This window comes from Anthonomus grandis, chromosome 6 (genome assembly GCF_022605725.1).
Source record: "Anthonomus grandis grandis chromosome 6, icAntGran1.3, whole genome shotgun sequence".
Lineage (NCBI taxonomy): Eukaryota > Metazoa > Arthropoda > Insecta > Coleoptera > Curculionidae > Anthonomus > Anthonomus grandis.
In genome coordinates, this window is record NC_065551.1 from 6,015,380 (window position 1) to 6,042,087 (window position 26,708).

Sequence of the window (26,708 nt, forward strand, 5' to 3'; positions counted from 1 at the left end):
ATAATTGTAAATTAATATGTAATTGATTTATTAAATATAATTTTTTCCATCATAAAAAAAACTTCTGATTTTGTGGATTGAGATGCAAAGAGCTTAAGACCTGAAAGAAAGTATAAGTTTAAAAGAGTGGTTCCAAGAAAACTTTATTACAGACATTAACAATGTTAATTTAAATAACTTTTTCTCTGTTCATGGAAATTTAGTTGTTGCTGAGTTTTCGTCAGATGCCTAATTAATTTCATCTATAAGCAGCGGAGAAATTGATATTGTTGATGAACTAGTTAATACGGAAGCAGAAAATTTAAATCTGTTATCCGTGAAACCTTCAGCTTTGGATGCTTTAAACTTACTCGATAGTCTGAAAGTTTGTCCGCTATTATAACATGGATAAAAATTGAATTCAGGCAGTATGATTAATTCAAACTGAAGTTCAGAAATATATTTTAGTATCACGTAAAAACAATCTAATGTTATTGATTTTTTTCGCATACTTAAGTGACGTGCTTATAAAACTTTTCTAGTTTTTTTAGTTTACGTATATAAACATGTATCTACTAACATCAGGTACATATAATAAGACATATTTATGTACGTACAATATAAAAAAATAAGATTAATAAATAATTTCATGTGCGCTTACTTATTAATAAAACGCTTTAAGTAAAATATATTGTTTATGTACATTAAATTTTGAATTAAAATTCACGCCACGTTTATAACGGCCACTCGCTTATAACGAACACTTCCTAGTTCCCTTTAAAAGTTCGGTATATCCGAGTTTGACGTAATATTATTATTATTACTATTATTATTATTTTATTAGATAAGAGCCAAGAATTTACATTCTGCATAGCTCTAGCAGGCATTACAATATATTTCAATAATCTTCAAATGTCAGCTTCCAAATTTAAACACCAAACATGTCCAATTTATCCAATCATCTGGATAAGTAAGAAAGTAAGTAATCGTCTTAAAGCAGTTTACAGAAGGAGCAGTTATGACATCTACGGGTAACGAATTCCAAACATCGAACACTCTATTAGGCAAAAACATTTGACCTGTTTTTGTTTTATACATTGGTTTTTTAATTTTAAAGTGTGACGCGAAGTCTAATATCCCGATTTATTTCAAATAGTTCGTTTAGATCACAGCCCAAATAGTTATAAAGAATTCTGAATGTAAAAATTAAATCACCACGAACCTTTCGTTTATCAAAAGTTAGCAAGTTTGCATTTGAAAGTCTCTCGCTGTAGGTAGGTCTCGGCATACGCAAATCATACGTAGATCGTGTAGCGCCTTATTGCGAATTCAAGTAAATTTTTGTCGTGCACCAGACGGGACCTGCATATTCAATAATAGGCCGGATAAACCTGGTATACAACTTCATAAAATTGTGTTGCAAAACAAAAGCTTTTTGTAGCAGATACAACATAGCATTTGCACCGTTGATTGAGAATATGGGTATAACTATGAATATAGCTATTATTTAATCAACGGTTTGCACGTTTTGCAATTGAGGTAATATGCTGGAACCAAAAGAGATCCTTATTTATTTGATAGGGTAACTGGGGATTATTTTTTCCTAAATGTAACACCATACACTTGTCCGCGTTAAGAGGAAGTAACTATTCACTGCACCACTTCCAAATAGTGTCCAGATCGGTTTGCAATTTTTGATGAGAAGTTAGGAAAACTGCATATATTTTTGTGTCATCAGCAAACATTGATACCCAACATTTTAGTTCTGAAGGCAAATCACACATGTAAGGCAGGAACAGGAGAGGGCCGAGGACGGAGTCCTGAGGAACTTCGCTGGATACTGGAAAGAATTTTGCCATGGTGCCCTCCACCCTCACCCTGAACTTTCTGTTTTTTAAAAAGTCTTCAATCCAATTTAAGAATTCTTCTCTAATGCCAAGATGTTCTAGCTTATGTAACAATCGTTTCGTGGGAACTCTATCAAATGCCTTAGGAAAGACGAGGTAGATGACATCTATTGGTTGGTTTTTTTAAGGCTGTTATCCACTGATTAAGGCATTGAAGCAGGTTAGGAATCGTAGAGCAACCCTTTACAAACAATCTATACTGGGTATTTTACATAATTATTACATTGGGTATTATTACATAATTTTCAGTAAAGCATTTGCACTTCATCTCGAACAATGGACTCCATAATTTTGCAAACAATCGATACTAGGCTTATGGGCCTATAGTTGCCTGCTGATAACTTGTCGCCTTTCTTAAAAATATTGTTGGCTATATCACTACGACCTGTAAGAAAATTTTTTGAAAACCAACTTTAACTACAGACCGAACAAAAAGATAATAAGAAGATTTTTATAAAACATAACATTATTTTTGTCATCAGAAATGATGCATCAAACTCACTGTATGGCGCGGATAAAATAGAACGTAGATTATCGTTATAATGCAGACCTAAATATAGGTTTCACGGGTTGTTCGGTTCCGGGGAAAATTTGCTGCTTACGAGCTCCCATGCAATAGCCCCGTCTGTGTCCTCATCATCCGGATTGGTTGTAATTAATGCGCCGTCAACCCCCTTGACTTCCGCCCCTTATTACATCCCACACGATATCCCTGCGGCCCCCTTTTGCCACCCGGTGTCCTCATTTTTCCTTGTACACTCTATAAAGTATTATGTATTTGTTAACTTAAAAGGTGTGAATTGTAATTAATAACTTAGGATAAAATAATTAGAACTAGCCAGAATCTTTAAATGTTTCATCCCTTGAGATCGTCGCCTTTCCCTCCTGGTTATGCAATATACTATTCATTTACAAAGGAAAAATCCACTGGTAAAAATAAGTATTCTGCACCAAAACATATATTCTGTAAGAAGCAAGGTGAGCGAGGTGTCATAATCAGGGTTATGAAAATAGAACAATTAATCCCTATAGCATTTTTCGATTTGACTCCAATTTAATTTTTGAAGTTCATTTGATGTACTGTAAATTATTTTTAAATATTTTTTGATATATTGTTTTTTAAAAAAATAGTGATATCTCACTTTATTACTGTTATCTATTATTTGAATATAATTTAAATTTAGTATTTCGCATATACAAGATAGCCAAATGATCTTTTTTACAGTTTAAACTTAACCAGAATTGAGAAAACACGATAACTAATAGCGTTAGCTATTGTTCCGATTTAATTTTAATTTAATGTTTAGATATAATTTGTATAACTAATCTTAGTATATCTAATGCTTAGATAGTCATAACTGTGTATCGTTTTTCAGGTGGTGATTTTAATATTTTTTAGACCAGTTTACTCAAACATTTTCTCACTATGCCTATTTAATTTCCTTATTTTTTACCTATTCTTTGTACCATTGTTGGTTGATCTGGTAAGAAAAAAAAACTTTTTCTCTTGTTTCTCTTTTTTTTAATTGTTACTTATATTTTTAGTTAAGCACAAGGTGGATTTAGACAATTCAGTGAGAGATTTAAAGTGGACTGTATTTGTGTGATTAAAAGTAAACGTGGAAAGGTTGAAAAACCAGCCTTTAAAGATCCTTACCTTAAGGTGTCTGTATCCAGCTTCAGCAGGCCTGCTCTGGACTTCTTGGGTCTTCTAATTCGGGTTTAATCACTGAGAGTGGTTGCGGGTTTGATAAGTAAATCACGATCTGTACTGCGGTAAGATTAAGACAACAGTTGCAGAAATAAACGTATAGATCACGACACTGAAATCAATGCGCGATGATAAAATGCTAACAAGGAAGTCGTCTTTCTCTCTGGTCTCTGTTCAGCACAAACCAAAGGAATTTGGAAATTTAAGAGAGAGAAATTTAAGAGAGAGAAAAATAAAGAAATATTATAAAAAGAAAAAAAAATAAACTATTTGGACGTTCACAAACTAAATGTGAACGGACCAATTGTAAATAAAAAATTAAATGTTTTCATGTGCGCATATTAGTGCAAGGTCTTTGACTAATAACTTTAACTCTTTTAAAAATCATGTGGCAAACTTTCAGTATGATGTAATTATTGTCTCGCGGTCCTGGCGACATGCCGATATCAATAACGAAATCATAAAGTTATAGTTCAGTTCAGAGATCTATTAGAATCTTTGATGTTCCGCGAATAGTACGTGTGCTGGTGTTGCTTGAATTGTCACACGACATATACATACACACATACATGTTTAAATCGCAAAATTTTATGTAGAAAGAGTCATAAAGTAATATTCTAAGTGATATTTAATCATTCCATAAAATAAATAAATGTTTTAAGCATTTTTTTAAGAATTTATACATTTGATTTCTAAAATTTGACTACATGCGCCCACGTACTATTTTGTTAGACGTCTGACCTCAATCACAGTCACTCAAGCGTGAAAAGTTGCACAGGTCCGGCCTTAAAATTTATTTGTATTTAAATCTTTATTATTGGTGATCTTTCGGTTTGGTTTTATTTAGTTAGAAATTCAGGATAGTTGATAGCAAGATAATATTTTATTTAAATATAAGATTTAAGCACGTAAAATGAGTAACCAAAAATTTTAATTTAATAAATTTAGTTTTTAGCATCAGTGGGATGTTTATAACAAGTGATGAGAGAATAAGTGGTACGAATTACTTAGACCTATTTATTCTGTGAATTAAGGCATTAAAGATTTACTTTTTGACACAAAAGGGACAAATGTTTTGGTTTATCTTCAAATTTTATAATTTCCTTTTTTTGGGTATTGAGATTTATTTTTATTTGGTGGTTATTATTAACGGGCATTTTGGCTACCACATTCAATGTCCTTTATTATTGTTTTTTTTTAAATTAATACCTATTATGATATATTATTATAATCATATACTCATGAAAACTCTCATCTCTATATATTTAGTACCAACTTCTTTTTATAAAAAGTAATTATGTCGTCAGAAAAGTGGAAGTATATTTTTTAAAATAAACTTTTACATTGAAAATCATCTAGCTGTCTTTATCTTATGTGTGTAAAATACACAAGTTTTCATTATAAAAAAACACACTTTGCATCCTGAATGTAATATTTATTAATTTGTTTGCCTCATATATAGTTATTGTGCATAATAGAAGAGATTAGATGAAAATTAACAAAAATAAATGCTTATACTAAAAACTAAAATTCCTATACAAAATCTTAAAATTACTCATTTGAATCTGACCCAAAGAGTTAATTTTCTAAACTCAATTTTTCCTTGTTTTCTTTAGCAGTTTCTTCCATTAAGGAAGGAACCAGTTTCTTTGTTGCTGCTATGGATTTCAACTTCATCTCGCACAGTCGCAATAAAGCATTTGGATACTAAAACAGATTTAAAAAGTGTACACGAGTAGCAGAAATAATTTTTTAAATTAAATTAATAATGAATTTACAATTTTTGTTTAAATATTTACAACTCAGATGTAGAATAGGCTTTTTCTTCCAGTGAATTATGAAAGAAGTAGTCTTGCCTCTCTGAGACAGAACAAGTGTGGCAGTAACTGTAAAAAAAAAATTAAACTGGTTTTATAATATCTCTATAAGATAAATCATGGACAAAAAATCATTAAATCAAAAATTTAAACTTGTTTAATTAATAAAAAAAGGATTTTTTTACTATGGCAAAAAAGGGACTTTTTCCCAGAGAATGCAGGAAGAAGCAGTCTTTATTATGTCGCTGAAGGACAAACAGAGGCAGTAAACTCTAAAAAAAATATGTTAACTGGTTTAATTAGTAAAAAAAGGGTTTTCTTACTATGGCAAAAAAGGGACTTTCCCAGAAAATGCAGGAAGAAGCAGTCTTTATTGTATCGCTGAAGGACAAACAGAGGCAGTAAACTGTAAAAAAAATTGTAATTTGTTTAATTAATAAAAAAAGGGTTTTCTTACTATGGCAAAAAACTGACTTTTTCCCAGAGAATGCAGGAAGAAGCAGTCTTTATTGTATCGCTGAAGGACAAACAGAGGCAGTAAACTGTAAAAAAAATTGTAATTTGTTTAATTAATAAAAAAGGGTTTTCTTATCATATGCAACAATAACTAGTTTAGCCACAGATCTTCAATTTCTGCATCAGATTCATCATTATCCCAATTTATTATGAAACGGTCGCCTCCATTCAAAATAATCTGATGCAAATTACGATATTCCTCTTCATATCTTATAATTTTTTCCTCAGACTTTCTCCACTCTTCCTCTCCTTAATTCATAACTTCCTCCTTAATCAAATTTATAACTTTTTTATCAAATTTTGGATACTTATTTTTCCTGCGAATTCTCCCTTTTAGTTGTCCCCAAATTAACTCGATAGGATTAAATACACAATAATATGGAGGAAGTCTGAGGACAGTATGACCATACTTTTTGTTGATGTAATCTACTACATACTGCTTTTCCCATGATTTGGTATTCACAACTTCCAATAATTGTTTCTTTGTATAAGATTTATGAAAATAGAGATCATCTTTTAATAAAAATGTCTCAATTTTCAATTTATGTGAAGATGTGTTTGGGATTTTCTCAGAAAGCCTTGAATGGTATGATGCATTATCCATAACAATGACACTGTTTTCCTTTAAATTTGGAATTAATGTTTTCTCAAACCAGGTTTCAAATATATCTGCATGCATGTTTCTATGATAGTCCACATTGCACTCTTCTATTTTTTTGCCACACAATTTCAGTCCATCTTTCACCCAACCTTCTTTTGAACCACAATGAATAATGATCATCCGAGATCCTCTGTTCGGTGGAACATCTTTTAGGACACATTTGTTAGAACTATCAGTCCAACCCTTTTTTGCCATGTCATGTGTATCATACCAGGTTTCATCTAAATAATATATGGATCTTTCTTCCTCCCGAAATTTTTTATTATTTTCCAAATATTCTATACGCCACCTGATAATTCGAGTACTTTCCATTACAGCAGCCCTTTTGTTAACCATCTTAAATTTGAATACAAGTTTTATTAGGTATCTGCGCAAGGTTGAGACTGTGAAATGTTTGTCCCTTGCCGATAAGGTGTCCTTAACTATCTCTATAGTTGGAACGTCGTTGTTTTTGTATTTAGAATACACAACATCTCTTAGCAGTTTGGCAATGTCCATGTCAAGTCCCTTTGATTGTCCTGCATCTTTCCTTTTTTTTCTGTCTTTAATCCCTTTTTTTACAAAATAGCATATTGTACTATATGGAACCCCTGTTAAAAACGCTGTTTTTTGCAAAGCACTACAATCATTTGTGATCTGAGGATCATTCCTTAGATTGTTATAGACATTTAAACAAATTTGTTTGGCGTCTGTACTTTACAATTAAACAATTACGTTTTAAAACCCCTTGATTTTCCCTATAGCTTTTACTTCCCTGGCTTCTTCCTCTGCTTCCTCAACACAAGAAAATGAACCATCAGAACTATATGAGTCTAAATCACTGTCCAGATCACTCTTACTGTTTTTACCATAAATATTATTGTCTTTTTTGTGCACCCACGGTCTCCATAAGACGGCACAAACACTGTCCTCTTCATTTGCCAAATTTTCCTGCCTATTTTCCCAGGGTCGAAACATTTTAAGGTCTTTAAGTATAATATTAAAACAAATCCACAAACACAAATAAAAAAACACACTTCCTCACATTAAAAACTGCAAAAAATTTAGACGAATACTGGCCAAATTCTAAGTTCTCCACTTTAATAAACGTGTAAAAAAGCAAAACCGGCAAAACACATCAAATAATTACCTCACATGACTCCCCCCCCCCCCCAACTATTAAAGGTGATGAACCATCCAACAACTATTTTAAAGGCGATAGACCCATCCGTAAAGATCTCTTTAAAAACACGACGAAAATAATACAAAAACGGTCCAAAAATTTATCTGCGTACGGCCCCGTAATCCTCAAAATCAGTGGGATAGAGAGAGATACATAATCACTTGCACAACTTAAAATAGGAATCGCCAGATCGTAGGTGTTTTATCTTTGTTTAATAGACTAGCTAAAAAGAGGTGACAGTCTGGGAGTGCTGCAAGTGTTTAAAATGATTTGTAAAATGCTTGGATTTTAGTCCGCGGTCAATTTTTTGATATTATTTTCTTGTGATATTATTTTCTTTTTAAAAATTGACATTTTCGAAAGACAAATAAAAAATAGTGTACAACATGGGGTTTTATGTATATTTAAAATGATTTCATAGATAAATTATATAAAATTTTGCCATTTAAACATGTATATCATGCGACAATAAATACGACATAGACGCACGGACTAGTTAGTGCGGCATCTGCGACACATCAAAGATTCTAATAGATCTCTGAACTGGACTTTAGATAACTATTAACTATAACATTATACGCCAAGATTGGTTGGGCCGAGGGTGTGGGGTTGCAGTATATTTTAAAAGTGCTTTTGATTATCGTGTTTTGCTTCAGGAATTCATTGCATTTCTTAAGCATGCAAGTCAGTGGCAAAAAAATCCTTATTGGCAACTTATATTGCCCACCCAAAGGCGATTTAAACTTATTTTACTTTCATTTAGATACCATTTTACTCGATTTTTATGCAGTGTATAACTCTGTCTTTTTACTTGGCGTATTTAACATTAATGTTTTAGGTTTAAATAAAAGTTGTCCGTTATTAGAACTTACAGAGGTTTATGGCTTAAAACAAATTATAACTGATCCGACAATAGTGTCAAATTTTACTATATCTTTAGTTGATCTTATTTTTTTGAATATAGATTTAATTGAGGATTGTAGGGTAAGAAATGTTGCCATATCAGACCACCTGCTTGTTTACCGTAATACAAAAATTGAAACTTCAAAACCTCCTAACATAAATTTTGCATATCGTAATTTACATAATGTGGACCGGGCTAAATTTATATCTAACATAGAGCTAATACCCATGGCACACTATATGTACAACATGGTAGATATAGACAAAAAAATCGATTTTTTAAATCAATCTATACTTATAAATATCGATCTACATGCCCCTTTACCCACGTAACAATTTGCAGTCACCTAAGTTGAGATTACTCTTAGGTGACTGCAAATTGTTACTTGGGTAAAGGGGCATGTAGTCTCTTTTCACTAGTTGCAACATTGTTTTGCAACGACATTTATTTTCGACCAAACTTTGACGTTCTGCACCTGTATCGCAACTATTGTAAAACTGCTGTTTTTACAACGTATTTTTTTACTACAGATGGTAGCAGTAGTAATTTACACTTAAAACAACGACGTGCAAAAGTGTACAATTTTTCGAATCAAAAAGTAAGAACAACGTTACCTCATCGTTAGCGAATGAGTATTACAGTGCCTGATCATCTGTGTTAAGCATTTTTCGCTGTAGAGGGAGCTTTTTGACATGTTAAGAGTTTTAGGAAGAAGATGAAAAATAAAGGTAGAGAGAATAAGAGGAAGACAAAATATCCAATTTAACATAACCTACTTAATCTATATTGTTTTTTTCATAATTAATTTTTTGCTTGGAATAATTGGGAATTATTTTCGTTTTGCTTTAAAAAAGTGAAGAGATATAAAGACTTTAAATATTCTGCAACTTACTACAGACGCAAAAAAAGACTTGCAATGGAAGCAAAAATGCCTACAACTAGCTTACCTGAAGTTGATATGGATTATGTAGAATCAATGGAAGTGGCGGAAGATAGCAGTGAAAAGGTTTGTATTAAATTTTACATGTGGACTACTTTAAAATGTCCTTCCATTCTTTCGGAGTTTATATTTTTCGAGAGCTCAAGAATTTTTCTGTAAAAGTTAAAGTTTGTAAAAAAACGTACTGCATACGCGCAACAAACTGCAAACAATAATTGAAATATACAAATTTTAGGTTAGGTCCATCCATTCTTCCTCTTGCTTCAGGCCAACCAGGGGCAATGACAACGGGTTTCTACCAATAAAAAAAATTACTTATTTTTTTTTCTAAATCTGCTATAAATTTAGGGCGCGCGTGTTATTTAGGGCTAAAATAACATCTTTTCACAGTAAATTATGTTCCGTTTATAAATTAAGTACTTGTAAATCTTTCAAAACGGGTATTTTACCCGTATAATTCACTATAATTCACTACAGCCAAATATTAATAAGGACTGTTCAAAAGATGTATTAAAAAGGTTGTATTTTTGGAGTAGCTGCTTGATCTATTAGTTTATTGTTAAAAAAGTAATTAATTTTTCTGCCGTTATGGCGTCCATCCGTCCAAAAATCAGAAACTCTAAAAACGTTGCAAAAGCGTTTAAAAAGTTAACGGGTAGTCACTGCGTTACGGTTAAGACAAGGTTGTGTTGCAATTTGCAACGATGTCGCGTCGAGAAATTGCTAATTGGGTAATTAAAGTAAATCATAAAACCAAACCTTACTCCCATGGATAACGCCAAATATAAGATTAATGCAGAAACCTTGTAATAGAGCATTAAACAAATTTAGACCAAGCAAATCCCAAGATGATTGGAATATATACAAACAATTTAGAAATGTTACTACGAGTGCAATAAGAGCTGAAAAAGAGGCATATTTAAATTTGCAAATTGTAATAATAAAGAACTTTAGTGTGAATTAAAAAATATTGATCTCTATAAAAAATCGAATGCTCTCTGCACTTACAAGACGTCGAAAAACTTAATTGCTTTTTTACCAGCATAAATAATAGGAATAATAAAACTGATGATAATTTGTGAATTTTTTTAAACAACACATAATTTCTCCTAATGAATTTGAATTTAATTTGATTACTCAGGACGTGGTTGCTAAAGTTCTACAAAATATATAAAGCAAAGCATTTGGTGTGAATAATTTGAATATATCTATTATTTTGCTCTGTTGTCCCACGTTAATTAATCCGCCTACCCACATTATAAATGTTTGCCTGGAAAAAAATATTTTCTTAAATTATGGAAGCAGGCTAACGTCATTCCTTTACCAAAAATAAAAAACCTCACTGAATTTAATAATCTTCGTTCTGTAAGTATTCGTCCTGTTCTTTCAAAAGTTATGAAGAAAGTATATACCAGAATATCAGTCTGGTTTTCGTAAAGGTTACAGCTGTACTACTGCACTAACTCAAGTAACTGACGATATTTTGTATGCTCTGGATAATAACCTAGCCACCGTGTTGATCTTTTAGATTTTTCCAAGGCTTTTGATTTGGTAAATCACAAAATTCTTTTCGCATTACTACATTATTTAGGCTTTTGCGAGTCAGCCGTTTCTTTAATATGTTCTTATGTGTCTGACCGGAAACAAAGGGTAACATTAAATGGCAAAATTTCAAAAGCCCTGGATGTGATTATTGGCGTTTCCCAAGGTAGTATTTTTGGCCCATTGCTCTATACACTTTATACATCACAGATTACAAAAATAATAAAATATTTTAAACACCATAACTACGCTGATGACACTCAACTTTATTTTTCGTTTAAACACACTGATGTTGCTTAAGCCGATCAAAAGTTATATTCTGCTTTAAGATCTATTTTTTCCCAGAGACCCTTTTTAAGTGCCAACATTAAAAAAATGCTTTGCGATTCCCTTGTATTATCACCAACAAATATAAATCCAAACTAAGTAGAATAAAAAAACAAGAGTTTTCTGTCGCTTAGATTTAGTAAGTCTTGTTTCATGGTCTTTATAAGGTGTTCTTGTTTTCTCCTTTGTCCCGATCTTTACTTTCCTTCTTCAGGTCATATTTTATAGTCTTAATAAGATCTTCATTTTCTATCTTTAATTTGGATTTAGTTAACCTTCCTGTTTCTTGTCCCGTTCTTCTTGTTCTTTTCTCTGTTTACGGTCTCTTTCCTCCTGTTCTACTTTCTGCTCGTCAAACTTTTTTAATAACAGCTCCATTAATTTCTCGATCTCCATTTTAGCCTGACTTCTTGTTAAAGACATCCACTAAGATGGGCTTCCAAATATCCTTTACGTATTAAGACAAAATCCTATACAAAACAACTATAGTAAATAGACATCAAGTGATGCAGCATCAGTATTAATCTCACAGCAACAATATTATAGTAATGTAAAATCGAGAAAGATATTTAACTGGTTAAGATCTAAAAATCCATTTAAGCTGTAGAATGCGTTAGTCAACAAATATTTTTTCATCCAGTTGTTTTATTTTCTTAATATGTCTGGGCAATTTATTAAAAAATGTAGGTCCAAAATAATTGGTATTACATAATACCTTATACATGATTTAATAAACCTTATATAATTAGGGCCGAGCCGTGCCGGGGGTGCAAGGGGTGCGCCGCACCCGGGCGGCGCTCATTTGGGGCGGCAAAATATCCGTAAAATAAAATAAAAAAGCGCCAAGTAATGAAAAAAAAAATATGAATAACAAAAATTTATAAAATATAAAACTTATGATTAAGGTGCCAACAGAATACAATGTTTACTGAAACCGAGCATTGTTCCCCGAATCGTTGCTATAATAATAATAATCTATATAGATAAATAAATAGGTACCAGGACCAGGTAATAAAAACAATAGCACCGCAATTATGGTGGGTTCAGCAAGGGCGCCGCCGCCGGTGCTGATGATGTTATAAGGGCGGCGTAATTAAAAGAGCTGCGTAAAGTACCACCAATAGTAACTCCTCGAAATTTATTTCTTGCGGAATTTCAATACTTTTGGGTAATAAATAATATGTATTTTGGAGCTGCAGAAATAAGCGGGGGTGTAATGTTTAGAAATTCCCACCCTTTTGTTTTTAATTTATTTTAATTTGCGAGTTTTAAAGCGACTTGTCGATTAGTGTTTATTTTTAATACATTTTATATAAAAATTGTGTTTGTGTTGTTAACGGTAAGTTTAAAATATTTTATTAATATCTTTCAAATATTTAGAACTTCATGCCTTAAGCAATTTTTCATTGAAAAAAGTAATGTCTGATTTTTGTGCCAATTCTAAAAAAAATATTTGTTGATTTAGATGGCTGATGGTCGAAAGAGGCTTTCTGGTTCCCAATACCGAAAAAGGAAGCTAGAAAAGGAGGAAGATGACAGGCGGTTAGCAGGTTCGTTAAAAAAGTTTTTTGCGTCATCAACGATCCCACAACCTCAACCTTCAACAAGCCAAAGGCCGGATGTTCAACCTTTGACGTCAACTGAAGCCGATGCCGATGTAGAACAACCAAATGATGGAGATCAACAACCATCAGGAGATGAACTGAAACAAGATGATTACTCGACAAATACGCCAGCAAATACGCAAACTGAGAACATTGAAGCTATTCAGGTAAATGAAGAACAATTTAAAGATCCAGCATATTGGCCCGAAATATTAACGGATAATATTAGATTATTGATTTTAGGAATAGGAATCAAATTAAAAATATTAATTATCCCATTAATAATTTAAATAGATGTTTTAGCGCTGCTTACTTTGAAAAAAAATTAACTAACAATGAAAAAGTTCCTAGAACCTGGCTAATTTACTCAAAATCTGAAGATTCAGTGTATTGTTTTCCTTGTAAATTATTTAAAGTTTCTGATAATAGTTTTAATGAGGGGAATGGCTATAGTGACTGGCGACATTTATCTCGGACTTAAGAAAGACACGAAACCAGTAAGGGGCATTTTGAAAGTGTTAGGAAGGGTGGCTTGAATTAAAAAAATCAATAGAAAAAGGTTTAACTGTGGACTCTATCAATCAAAATTTATTTCAAATGGAGAAAAAAAGATGAACTTCGATTTTAGAGAGAATAATATCTGTTATCCAGTTTTTAGCTGGACAAAATTTAGCTTTTAGGGGTAATAGTCAAAAACTATTCGATAAGGGTAACGGTAATTTTCTGAAATTAATTGAGACGATTGCAAAATTTGATTCTGTAATGGTCGAACATATTGATAGAGTCCAAAATGCCGCATTATTTGGGAGATAAAATACAAAATAAATTGATTTTTTTAATAGGAGAAAAAGTGAAAAAAGTGTATCGTTGAATCTTTAAAATTATGCAAATATTTCTCAATCATTCTTGACTGTACACCTGACGTTAGTCACCAAGAACAAATTACCATTATTGTTAGATTCGTTTTTATTGATGATTGTTCTAAAAGTATAGAAATTCGAGAAAATTTTTTAGGATTTTGTAAAGTTACAAACACTACTGGTCAGGGGTTAACAGATTTTTTATTAAATTATTTAAAAGAACTGGATATTGATATTGCCGATATGAGAGGTCAGGGCTATGACAACGGAGCAAACATGAAAGGCAAGCACAATGGCCTACAAAAAAAATTTTTAAATATTAATCCTAGAGCCTTTTTTGTACCCTGTGCCGCCCATAGTTAGCTAGCTCTCTAGCTCTCTAGAAGTAACTAATTTTTTTAGCATTATTCAGGAAATATATGTCTTTTTTTCGGCCTCAACTTACAGATGGAATGCTCTCTTAAAAGAGCTGCCCAGGCTAACACTAAAGCCCTTATCGGATACCCGCTGGGAAAGCCGTAATGAGGTAATAAAAACTCTTAGATTTGAGTTAGAAAAAGTGTATGATGTTCTGTTTACGCTTTTTAATGATGAAAGCAGAGATAATGAAACAAAGAATATTGCAATGTCCCTAATAAATAAAATAGAACCATTTAAATTTATTTGTTCGTTAGTTATTTGGTACAACATTTTGGCAAAAATTAATATAGTAAGCAAAACACTGCAAAAGTCTAATATTATTTTACCAGAAGCTGTACAGATGCTAAAAGAAATCAAATTATTTTTGACACAAATGAGATCGGAAAACGGGTTTTTAGACATGATAAATGAATCTAAGAAAATTGCGGAAGAAGTAGACGCCGAAATTTCCTTTCCAGCCATTCACTCAATAAGACCAAGGAAAAAAAAAACATTTTTTGATTATGAACACACGGATGATCCAATCCAATCTCCAGAAATAAATTTTAAAGTAATTTTTTTTTTAATATTCTCGATATTTCAACCTCAAAATTGGATGAGAGATTTCACGATTTACAAAAACATATTGAATTATTTTTTTTTAAACAATTTGAAAGCATTTTCCAAACTCGAAATAATGACCTATTTTAAGAATTTAGAAGCTAAATTAACTGACCCTGAAACAAAAAATATGGACATAAATGGATTGGACCTCTATAATGAAATCGACATATTATCAATTTACATAATTGATAGAAATATTTTCTCGGCCAAAGAAATATTAATATATCTGGTTGCTAACGATTTGAAAGGCATATTTCCAAATTTATTCGTAGCTTTAAAAATATTTTTAACAATGCCAGTCACTGTAGCTCATGGAAAACGCTCATTTTCCAAACTAAAATTAATAAAGAACTACTTAAGATCCACAATGAGCCAATCAAGACTATCAAATTTATCAATAATATGTATTGAGGAAGACATTGTTTCTAATTTAGATGTTACCGACCTAATTAGGGAATTTGCATATAAAAAGGCAAGAAAAGTAAATGTTAGCATTTAAACCAGGGTTCTAATTACTTTTTTTAAATTTTTTTAAATTAGTATGTAAGTAAAATATATTTTCTTTAGGTGTTTATATCGATGTAATTACATATTAATATAGAAATACTTATATAAGTAAATAATATATGCTTTTATGTATATTTTTTGTATAGATAATATTGATATATTGATTAATATATGTGTGTTTGGAATTTAATTCAATATGATTTTTTTATTACACCCTTTTTTTTAAACGTTGTACTTTGGTAAGAGCATTTTTTAAAATACTTTTTATAAAAATCACTGCAGAAGGAGCGGCAAAATTAGCTCTTGCACCCGGGCGGCAAATACCCTAGGCTCGGCCCTATAATTAACCCTTAAGTCTTTATTTAGTATAGTATTGTGATCATGGCAGTTTTATTAGGTTAAGTTTATAATGTAGCTATTTTATTTTAGATCTTTAGATACATATTTTTTTAAGCTTCATCAGAAAATTGTGAACTCCCACCCAATTTATGCCATCTAAATTTAATAAACAATCTTTTTATTTCTCTGCAAAGATAAACTTTTACTCTAATGGAATATTTACCAATTCTATTTTTAACTTTGCTGTGATAAATCAATACACTATAATGAAAATACTAAAAAACATTAAATCAAATGCTGCGGGATCCAACAATATAACCCTCTCAATGGTAAAGGTGTGTTTTTCTAACATCATTAGCCACATTAGAAATATTATAAATAGTTGATTATTGACAGGGTATTTATAGACAATTATTATTCCTGTCCATAAGGTATCCAATCCTCAGAATTTGCATTCAGTGAGTTTTTGAATGTCATTTCTACAGTTCTTGAACAAGTCTCTTTGTATACAACTTTCAACTATATAATAATATTCTTCCTGTACAGCAATCTGGATTTAGAACGGGACATAGCATAACCAGTGCATTATTGGATGTTACTGACAATATCATAAGAGCTCTGGACAAATAAATTTCTAATATTATGGTAGCCCTCAATTACTCTAAGGCGTTTGATAGATCACGACCTACTTATTAGCATTGGCAAATTTAAATACTATGGGTGCAATGATATTGATTTATCTTTTTTTTTATAGACACCTAGGGAATCCTACATAGTAAACATACATGACAGCTTTTCTCATTCAAAACGTATAATTTAGGGGGTGCCACAAGGATCAACACTTGGCCCCATTTATTTATCACCTCTTTATCACACGTCAGACCTGCAAAGTATTCTATATTCATCAGAAATTTACCAGTATGTTATTTCGTGATTTGATACACATGTTATTTATTACTTTAATCCTGACGATGGTTTGGTTGAGGACAATTTAAATAATGAACTACTTAAAAGAACAGAGCTGATTATCCCCAAAGAAACCAGATGATACTGTTTTCCAATACAAATTTCCGTAAAAATATTGTTTCGTCTATCTGTATTATATTAATTCCATTTTCTGATAATATAAAAGTGCTGGCTTTAGCATTGACATTCAGAGATCATAACAGTATTCTTGTGCAGAGATGATATTGGCGAACGCGAATATTTTTTGTCAATAAATTAATTCTGTAAAAAATCAATTTTGATTATGTGTTTCAGCGTATTTCTAATTAGAACTTCCTTGGAATCCTTATTTTTATAAATTATTACTGTCTACATTCTTGTATCACTTTTTTCATACTAAAATTCCTGAATATCTTTTTGATAGATTTTTACTAAGAAATCAGACACATTATTGAAATCTCAGATAAACTACACTTACTGTTTCGCATCATTCAAAGGCCCTATTTACCCGCTCTTTTACGTACAATGCGATTATCTTAATAGTATAAGTCCTGTATTTAGCGAAGTTTATATATGTTCAAAAGAAGTATGAAAAAATAGTGTTTGCAACAAGTGGAATCATTGGAATAGGGTAAATTTATTAATTTGTTTTTCTATTTGTAAAATAATTTGCTGTATAGAATCTCATTTAAATTTTTTTGTTATATTTTCTGTATAGGGACTTTTTAGAGAGTTTTAGAATAGCTTATAGCTAATCTTCGCCTTCGTAATCAAATAAGAATGTTATAAGTATTATTAATATTATAAGTTACTCTAAGTTTAAAAGCAAAACTGCCCCTATGGAACTATGGTAGGATATGCGGCAAGACCTGGGTAATGAACCCAAAACAAATCCAGTGGTTATACACACAGGTCATCAGAACTGCACATTTAGGGTAATATGGAGTTGAAACAACAGGCTCATACTGCTTCGGGAAAGGAACAAATTTACACTAACATGGATACCGGGGCATAGTAGGCTTACAGGAAATGAGGCGGCTGACAATCTTGCTAAAAAAGGCGCAGAATCCAACCTGATAGGTTCAGAACCAGCATTACCATTGCATTACAATACGGCAAAACACACAACCACAAACCTGGTGCATAACCAAGCAAAGCGCTACTTAGAGGAATTATCAAGATACAACTATGCGAAGGCTTTCATACCGGAGGCAACAAGGAAGTAAATAGATACAATAAGGGGATTTATAGTATCTATATAGCAGGTTTAAAAGGAATGTATGCCGACCACTCCAGACTGCGTCACCATATGAATATGATTGATTTGGCGAAAATCTCCGAATGCAGACTTTGCATGAAGGAGGACGAGACTATAAAGCACATCATACGCAGATGTTCAACACTAGAGAGAACCAAGCAGGCCATCTTCGGCAAAACCTTACCTTAGATGGAAGATATTAAGAATGCTTCTCCCAATCAAATTATCAAGCACCTAAAAAGAGCAGGCCTGATTGGTGAAGTATAAACACCTAGGAGTGAGTCACAATAGACCTAGGGTCGTAGCAGAGGGACACAAGGGGCTCCACTCACAACAAACCTACTTTAACGTTTCATTTTAGGTCATCTTTAAACAGTTCGATTTTATTTATGGGGCCTTTATGGACTACCTACATATATGTGTTCTTTTATGTTCTTCTCCTTCCGGGCCTCCTCTTTTCTTTCATTGTTTCGTCCATCAAGTTTTAGATTGGCACATATTTCGATCCTTTTACTGCTTTTCCAAATTAACCTATTTTTTTGTTTTTAAAAAGAGATTATTATTTTTAGACTTACTCGGTCCTTAAAATTTTCAATATGCGTCAATAACACTATCTTTCAAATGTCATAATCTTATCCGATATGACCTTTCTCAGCATCCAGACTTTAGAGATCATCGAGAAGTGCTGCAAATACATAGCATCTTAGCATTCTGACACTGACTTTTAAAATATTATTCTTCTTACAGATAAATATTTTGATCTTAACAAAAGCCATTCTCACTATTTCTATTCATGCTCTAATTTCTGGTAGTTGTCCTAGCTTGCCAGATTTGACATTTTTCTTTTTGGTTATTATCATAAGTTTAGTTTTTTAGGTTTATTTTGAAACATAGGATTTCAATGCGTTAAATTGTCTATTTTTACGGTAATGTCATCTGTAAATCGCATGTTATTTAAAACTTGCCTATTAATTATTATTTCTTCCTTCGTATTGCTTAGAGATTCTCAAAAGATTTATTCGCTGTATAGATTAAAAGGTATATAACATTATAGGGAAAACATATAGCAATAGCCAGCACTCCTTAGTCTTTACTTGCTCTTAAAATTGTTTATCTTTTTCAGTTTTTTGTCTGTTACCAATTAGGATTCGCTATAATTCTAATATGTTTATTGTCAATATTCATTTTAATGCATTTCAATAAGTTTATGATGTATAGGCTGTCCCAAATTCGAGGGTGACCATTGGAATCTCGAAAACCATAAGAGTTACAGGGTCGGTTAAAGTTGCGCAATTTGAAGCTTAATAAAATGACGTTTAAAAAAATTTAAAATTTCGAATACTTCCGGAGTTATTATATCCGAAAAAAATAGAAAATTGTCAAAATGATTTTTACCTTCTACCGACTTTATTTAAAGTTGGAAAGGAAGACATTGGAAAACTAAAAACAGTTTTTTATTGCCACTTTTTATGTCCTACAATATGACGCAAAGAAAATTAATCCGACGTTTCGTTTTTTTTTCGATCATTATCAACTTAATTTTTTCTTATGGGCGCCATATTGGATTTTCTCATTTTTAAAAAGTATCTTGCCTTTAAAATGAGGGTATCACACTTGCATGTTACTCCTTCTAGGACTTCCCATAAGAACTCCATAAGTGCAAGAGAGAAAGATATATCAATGGAATTTCCAAATAAATTGATTTTATATAAACTGGAGCTATAAAATACTCTGTATTTGATATAGTTTTTTTTAAAGCAATTTAATGAAAATGTATTAATTGAATACAGGGTATTTCATAACTTTGGTTCATATATAAAACAGGGTTGATGATAATATAGATAAGTACTAGAAGGAGTAATCGGACATGCAAGTGCGATACCTCATTTTAAAGGCAATTAAAAATACTTTTTAAAAATTGGAAAATCCAATATAGCGCCTATGAGAAAAAATAAGGTTGATGATGATCGAAAAAAAAAAACGAAACGTCGGATTATTTTTTTTTGCGTCATGTTGTAGAGCATAAAGAGTGGCAATAAAAAACTGTTTTTAATTTTCCGATATCTCTTTAAATAAAGTCGGTTGAAGGTAAAAACGATTTTGACAAATTTCGTTTTTTTTTGAATATCTCCGGAAGTATCCGGAATTTTAAAATTTTTTAAATGTCATTTTATTAAACTCCAAATTGCGCAACTTTGCGTTCATTTAACCGACCCCGTAACTCTTTCAATGGTCACCCTCGAATTTGGGGCACCCTATACATTTTTGAATGCCTTCCCGAAATCAACAAAACAAACACAGTTCATATTCATACGCCTTTAACACAGTTTCTTTTGAAATATTAGGCACTTCTGAAATGTACACCACAAAATTAACTATGAATTTAAATCCGCAATCAGATTTGTGTTAGGCTGTTGTGTGTACAGTCAGTTTAAAGCATCCCCTTGATTTGCTTATGCAAAAGTTAAAGCTGTCCTATTTCCGTCCAAGTTCTTGAATTTCTTCACGTTTCCTACGTAAATTTTCCTACTCTTTTTGGGACTCTTTGATTTTTTTTTAATTATACGTTTTTACGATTTTTTTTAATTATACGTCTTACTTGTAATAAGCTAAGAATATCCTTAGTTCTTCAATTTTGCTATGCCTTGAGTACCTCAATATTTCATGCCGTATCAGTTTTGGATGGATCTTGATAAATTGACAGGTTTTTTGCAAAATTACTAGATTATTAACATGTTCTTGTATCTACAACTGGTCTACTGTCAGACATTTTGAGCTTTTTAAGGATGATTTTTATACTGGAAGCAACTCAATACTCAATACTCAAATATTTATTTCCATAGACTCATACAAATAAGTATCGGATAATGTCAAAAAATAAAATTATAAGACCTAAACATACAACTTTTAAAAAGGCCTTAAGAAAAAACAATAAAAAATCTACAATAAACTAAAGACTAAGAATATAGGAAAACTGTAGCTTTTAACAAACAAACAAATACCAATTATGGGAGTAAGGATGAGACGCTGCAATTTAAATATTCTATTACCGTATAAAAGGAATTTTTAATTAAAATTATTTTCAATGAAGCTTTGAAATTATTAGCTTTCTCAATTTTTTATTATTTCAATAGAAAGATTATTGTATAATTTAATTGGTAAAACTACTGGGCTGTTTGCCACTTTGGTTAATTTATAGTTGGGTAAATCTAAATTTAAGTTAACCTTGAGTTCATAGTGGGTACCTCTAGACAAAGAATAATCAGACAGGTTACGCTTTATATGCATGACCGAGTTGAAAATAAATAGGGAAGGAAATGGCATAATTTCCAAGTCTGAAAAGAGTGTTCTACAAGAAAATGTATAAGGCTTAAATAAAATAGTTCTAATTATTTTTTTCTGGGCCGTAAGAACCTCACCACTTCTAAAACAGTTTCCCCAACACATTATACCATATGACAAACATGGCTGGACATAATCATAATAATAAAGAAGTATTAGGCCAATATCGATTTTATTACGTAACTGCCAAATCACATAGGCATAAATTGATAATTTCTTTAAAACCATATCTATATGATAAGACCAACTAAGATGTTCATCGATTAATATTCCTAAGTACTTGACAACCTTATTTTGTTCTATGGTTTTGTTATGCATTTTAACAAGCAAGCTTTTATTCAAATCGGTTAGACTAAAAAATATTATTTCTGTTTTTGACTCATTAAGCACTAGGCTGTTCCTGCTACTGATACTTATCATTCGGTCAACCACCCCGGTTGAATCTCTAGGTGGTTTTTCTAAGTCACCTCGACGTTGATATAACAACATCATCTGCAAACGCAGCTATATGGTTTCCAGGAAATTCGTCCAAGATGCTATCAAAAAATATAACAAATAACAGTGGCCCCAAAATGCTACTCTGTAGGACACCACTAACAACTGGTAGGGACTCAGACGCAACTGGATTCTGATCAAAATTAATGTCGGCCCTGAATATATTTTGACCGACTTCACAGTCGAGTTCTTATATCTGCCATTGATATGAAGAATATTATAGTCTACCTTATTCTAAATTAAGTTATCAGACTTCTCAGCTGGAGAGTCCTATGTCCACGTCCTGAGTTCTGGTAGACTAAAGAAGGTTTTCATGATGGCCTAGTGTACATACATTTCGACATAATTCCACTAGTTTTGTTCACTCCTAACTCCTAAGCCACAGTGGATAACAGATTTCTCCACCTATTGTTGTCGTTAAATTCGTATTGAATTTGGTAAGTAGATTGGGTATTGTGCTATTCGGCACCTCAGGACCAGGTTTCATTCTAATGTAGGAGCAGATTCCCTTTTTGCAAGTTTATCTTAGATGTCAGGATCCTGTTTTTCAGAGATGCTTCTAGCTTCTTTAGTTCTATTTGAATAATTCTCCCACGGGCTGCTTTAGCATTGGCAGCCTTAGGATATGTAGGTGTGCTCATCTATTAGTTTTTTCTGTGGTGACGCTTATCATCAAAGTTTTTTATGAAGTGGAATATATCTTCAATATCAGTGAAATTCACGTTATTGTGAGGCCTAATATTACCGAAAAAATATGCCCACTCTGGGCACTCTATCTGGAAATTCAACGGGTAAATGGAAAAAATATTTTGGGAGTCTGTTATGTAATGCGACATTATTTCTAATATTCTATCTTTATGTATCGTCGAAATCATATGATATCCTGTTGAAATAAATTGATTGTTACCGTTCATAAAATTCATTAAAATGTATAAGTTATCTATGCAAAAATATCAAAACAAAAATATACTTAAGAACCCTGCACTAATCTGTACATACCATTTGCTTCTATCATATCTGTCTTCAGAATTTCTCACACTAGTCCTTTAATTATCATTTATCTTGTTTCGATTTCTATTATTTATGGTTTCCAGCTTAATCATCTTATTTTTTGACACTCGATATGTGGTTACTCCAATATCTTAAGTTCTATTAGACGTTGCCATAATAGCCTGATGTTCGTAAGATGCTGACGTTCCACTTTCTCGGGAAATTTAACTTGGAAGTGCCTTGTGATTAAAGTGACAATATAACATAGATTGTGGGTTGCGTTTTGTTGGTTGTTATTGTTAATCCTATAATATCCTGTCAAAATTGGTAAATCTATTAGCTTTCCATAGTTTCTCCTGTTAAGTAATTATTTTATTTGCCGCAAATGACACTCGACATTTTCCTGACTTTTTTTCTGCAAACTGTTGAAATGATGCTCTATTATGATTGAGAAACCAACAAGAATAAAAAGGCCAAGAGAGTTAGGTTTTAAAATAAAAAATACTAATTCTGCTATCTAAATTTGCTTATTAAGCTTTTTTTCTTTCTTCATTCATTACATTCCTCAAGCTCATAGTAGCAAATAGGTACATAGGGTCATTTACCGAGACAAATAAAAACGACATACGGTATGTGTTTGATTTATGAGATGCTATTCGATACTTGCATACCTTCATATATCGATGCAGCAGAAAAGATCCCATAAGCATGTGAGTATAACAGTGGTATCGGTGTAAAACCGTAAAAGAATAAGAAGAAGATGAAAAAGAAGAAGAGGAAAGCGGAGACTGTGGCTTGCGCGACCTTGCTATACATAGACAACAAGCACATTCCATTTCATCAATACATGATGATGCAGTCGGCCAAAACAAAGCTGCAAGATCATTTTACTCGTAAAACAGGATATACCGACATAGCGTAGGAATATAATGGGGATCCGTTAAGGAAAATTACTTTATAAAGCTGTTTGGTTTAGTTTATTAATGATTCATAGAGATATACAGAGGGTGACGATCGGTTGAAATATTAAAAATTAAAGTTTACTCTACATCTAGAATATATTAAATAAAGTTAAATTTCTCCAAAAAGTGCATTAAAAATAACAGATACCTCAATAAAAAATCTATAATTCATTAATTTAACAAAACGTTTGAGGAAACTTATATAAAGAAACGTTATACAAGCAGTTCGGTTCTTTTTCCGAAACAAATGTAAAATGCCAGTAAAACCCCAAAATATAACTGCGGATATGATAAGAGTTAACTCTAGAATTTGAGACAGTTTTCTCAAAAAATAGTCTGTATGAAAGTTTTACTATAGTCTACCATTATTCTTTGAGTCTTCGTAGCGTAATCGGGGGGGGGACACACAATATTCTGATAGATTTTCAATAATTTCCTCCCATCCGTAGATGCAATTCAATGGATTCCAAAATTTCGTAAAACCACCTGTATATGACCACCTGTATATGGATGGCGATGAACTTAAACACAAATTAATAAGATAGAAAGGATTGAAATTGGTCAAAAGTTACATGGGTCATTTATAACCACCACAGGTCTCTTAAGCCTCAAGGCAAGGACTCTTGTAGAAATCTGAATACTGCAAAAAAACGTGCAGTTTATCCTGGGATGTGATGCAAACTCTCCCCACACAGCCTGAGGAAGCACAAACGTTAATCACAGGAAGGAATAACAATTAATAAAAATTTCACAGAGACCAAATGACAGACGCTTGAATTTCTAGCACAAACACACTACTCCGTGCTTCATCACTTTGGAGAAAACGCTGGGCCAGAACCCCGGCGAACATACAAAGAAAACTGGTTTTTTATCAGAAACATAATTTCGCCTAGTACGGTTAAAGGTGCTATTAAATCATTTTAGCCCTTTAAATCATCAGGAGGGGACGGAATCTATTCAGCACTTCTTCAAGTTGCGCTGGACTTACTTTTACCTTACCTGTTAGCACTACTTAGAGCCAGTCTAGCATGGAAGTACATTCCAACGTACTGGAAAACCACTAAAGTAACATACATACCAAAAGCCGGGCGACCAATTGCCAAAGCATCTTGGCTTAGATCAATAAGCTTGACATCTTTTCGGTTGAAGAATCTGGAGAAGGTCATTGATGGACAAATCAATGACCGACACGCTGGAGAAATGCCCGCTCGGTTTCCACCAATACGCCTACTAGGCAGATCAACAGACTTAGCTCCCAACAATCTTGTAACGAGCATCAGTAACTCGCTGAACTAAAAAGAAGTGGCAGTCGTTGACGACCTGTCATAATTCGACTGTGGGAGGTCGAAGTCCAAGCTTACGTAGATGATCTGGAGATCCTGTTAAAATGAAAAAAATGAGCAAGTTCAACGGCACCATAAGAAATGCTGAACATCATTCTAAAATTATGCAAGAGGGAGGAAATATCCATTAATCCGCATAAAATGGTAATAGTACCATTCACCAGAAAAAGGAATATGGGCGAACTCAAACAGCCAATCCAGAGAGGTGAAACCATCCAATTTGCAAAGGAAGCGAAATATCTTGAGATAAACTTAGATAACCACTCTGACAGCCACTCTGACAGCCGCCATGGAAGTATTACTTGGACTGACCCCTCTGCACATATACCTGCAGGAGGAAGCCATAAAAATACTTATAGGCAATAGCTATCTCGGCAAACAAAGTCTGGATGAAATCAACTGAACTGGTTTAAAAGGTGTGCAATCACAGCACACATGGTATGCCATCAGGCCTAATGCCAAGGAAAACACTAAACACGAGTTTATACTCGATCAACATACCAGACTGTGCGGACTGGGATCAGAATCGGATGGAACTAGAGAAAGCGATTATTCGAGTATATTCAGACGGCTCGAAAACTAATTTTGGAGTAGGAGCTAGAATATACTCCACTCACCTAAGGACAGAAAGATCTATCTGCCTTGGGAAACACTTATACATTTTTCAGCCGGAAGTACATGTCATTGAAATCTGTGCAAGAATGTTTAACTAAATACAACGTAAAAACAGAACCATCAAAATCTACAGTGACAGTCAGGCAGCTCTAAAAGCGCTAAAATCCCCTACTTGCACATCTAGAGTAATATGGAGCTGCAAAACCGAGCTCATACTGCTTGGGGAAGGGATCAAAATTACCCAAACATAGATTCGAGGATGTCATGCTGGGCTTATAGGAGATAAGGCGGTTGATAAGCTAGCCAAAAAAGGAGCAGAATCCAACCTGATAGGTCCAGAACTAGCATTAGGCATTGCCTACCATAGGGCAAAACACACAATCTCAAAACTGGTGCGCAACAAGGCAAAGCGCTACTGGGAGGGATTATCAGGACACAACCATGCGAAGGGTTTAATACCGGACTTAACAAGGAAAATAACCGATAGCATAAAAGAACTTAACAGGAAGAACCTAAAATCCCTAATGAGAATGTATAAGATACTCTTAATAATACTCCAAATACATTTAATTGGGTTTGTAGAGATCCAGATAAGGTTGGAGAAATGGTTTTTAGTCATTGGATGTAATTTTTGCTCGTTTAAGCATAATGATATTTTTTTATATTCATTAGTTTGAGCCTTTGGGGTATTGGAAGAGGAACGGTTAAATAAAGTTAAGAAGTTTAATACCTGAATTATTCACATAATATCCAGCATTGAATTAAGTTGTTGTGCGATTCCGACCTTTTCGCTTTTATCGTATACTTTTTCAGCAATGAAGGCTAGGAAAGCTGCAGAGATTTTGTAAGGTTTGGTTGCTTAACAGAAAATTAAACCCCAAGAATTGTAATTTTTTTAAGTAAAGCATGGGCCACAGACTGAAAAACTGAATTAAGTCAGAAAACACAACAGTACTAAA

General features: G+C 32.6%; 1 long non-coding RNA gene across 1 annotated transcript; it reads right to left on the reverse strand.

Annotated features, from left to right (window-relative positions):
* Positions 1-5,557: 5,557 nt before the first annotated feature.
* Positions 5,558-5,969, reverse strand: LOC126737693 (uncharacterized). The gene is made up of 3 exons (XR_007661082.1): positions 5,872-5,969; positions 5,738-5,820; positions 5,558-5,684 (listed from the first exon to the last, which is right to left on the reverse strand). It is a non-coding gene; the product is annotated as an uncharacterized LOC126737693 (long non-coding RNA).
* Between the last annotated feature and the right edge of the window lie 20,739 nt (positions 5,970-26,708).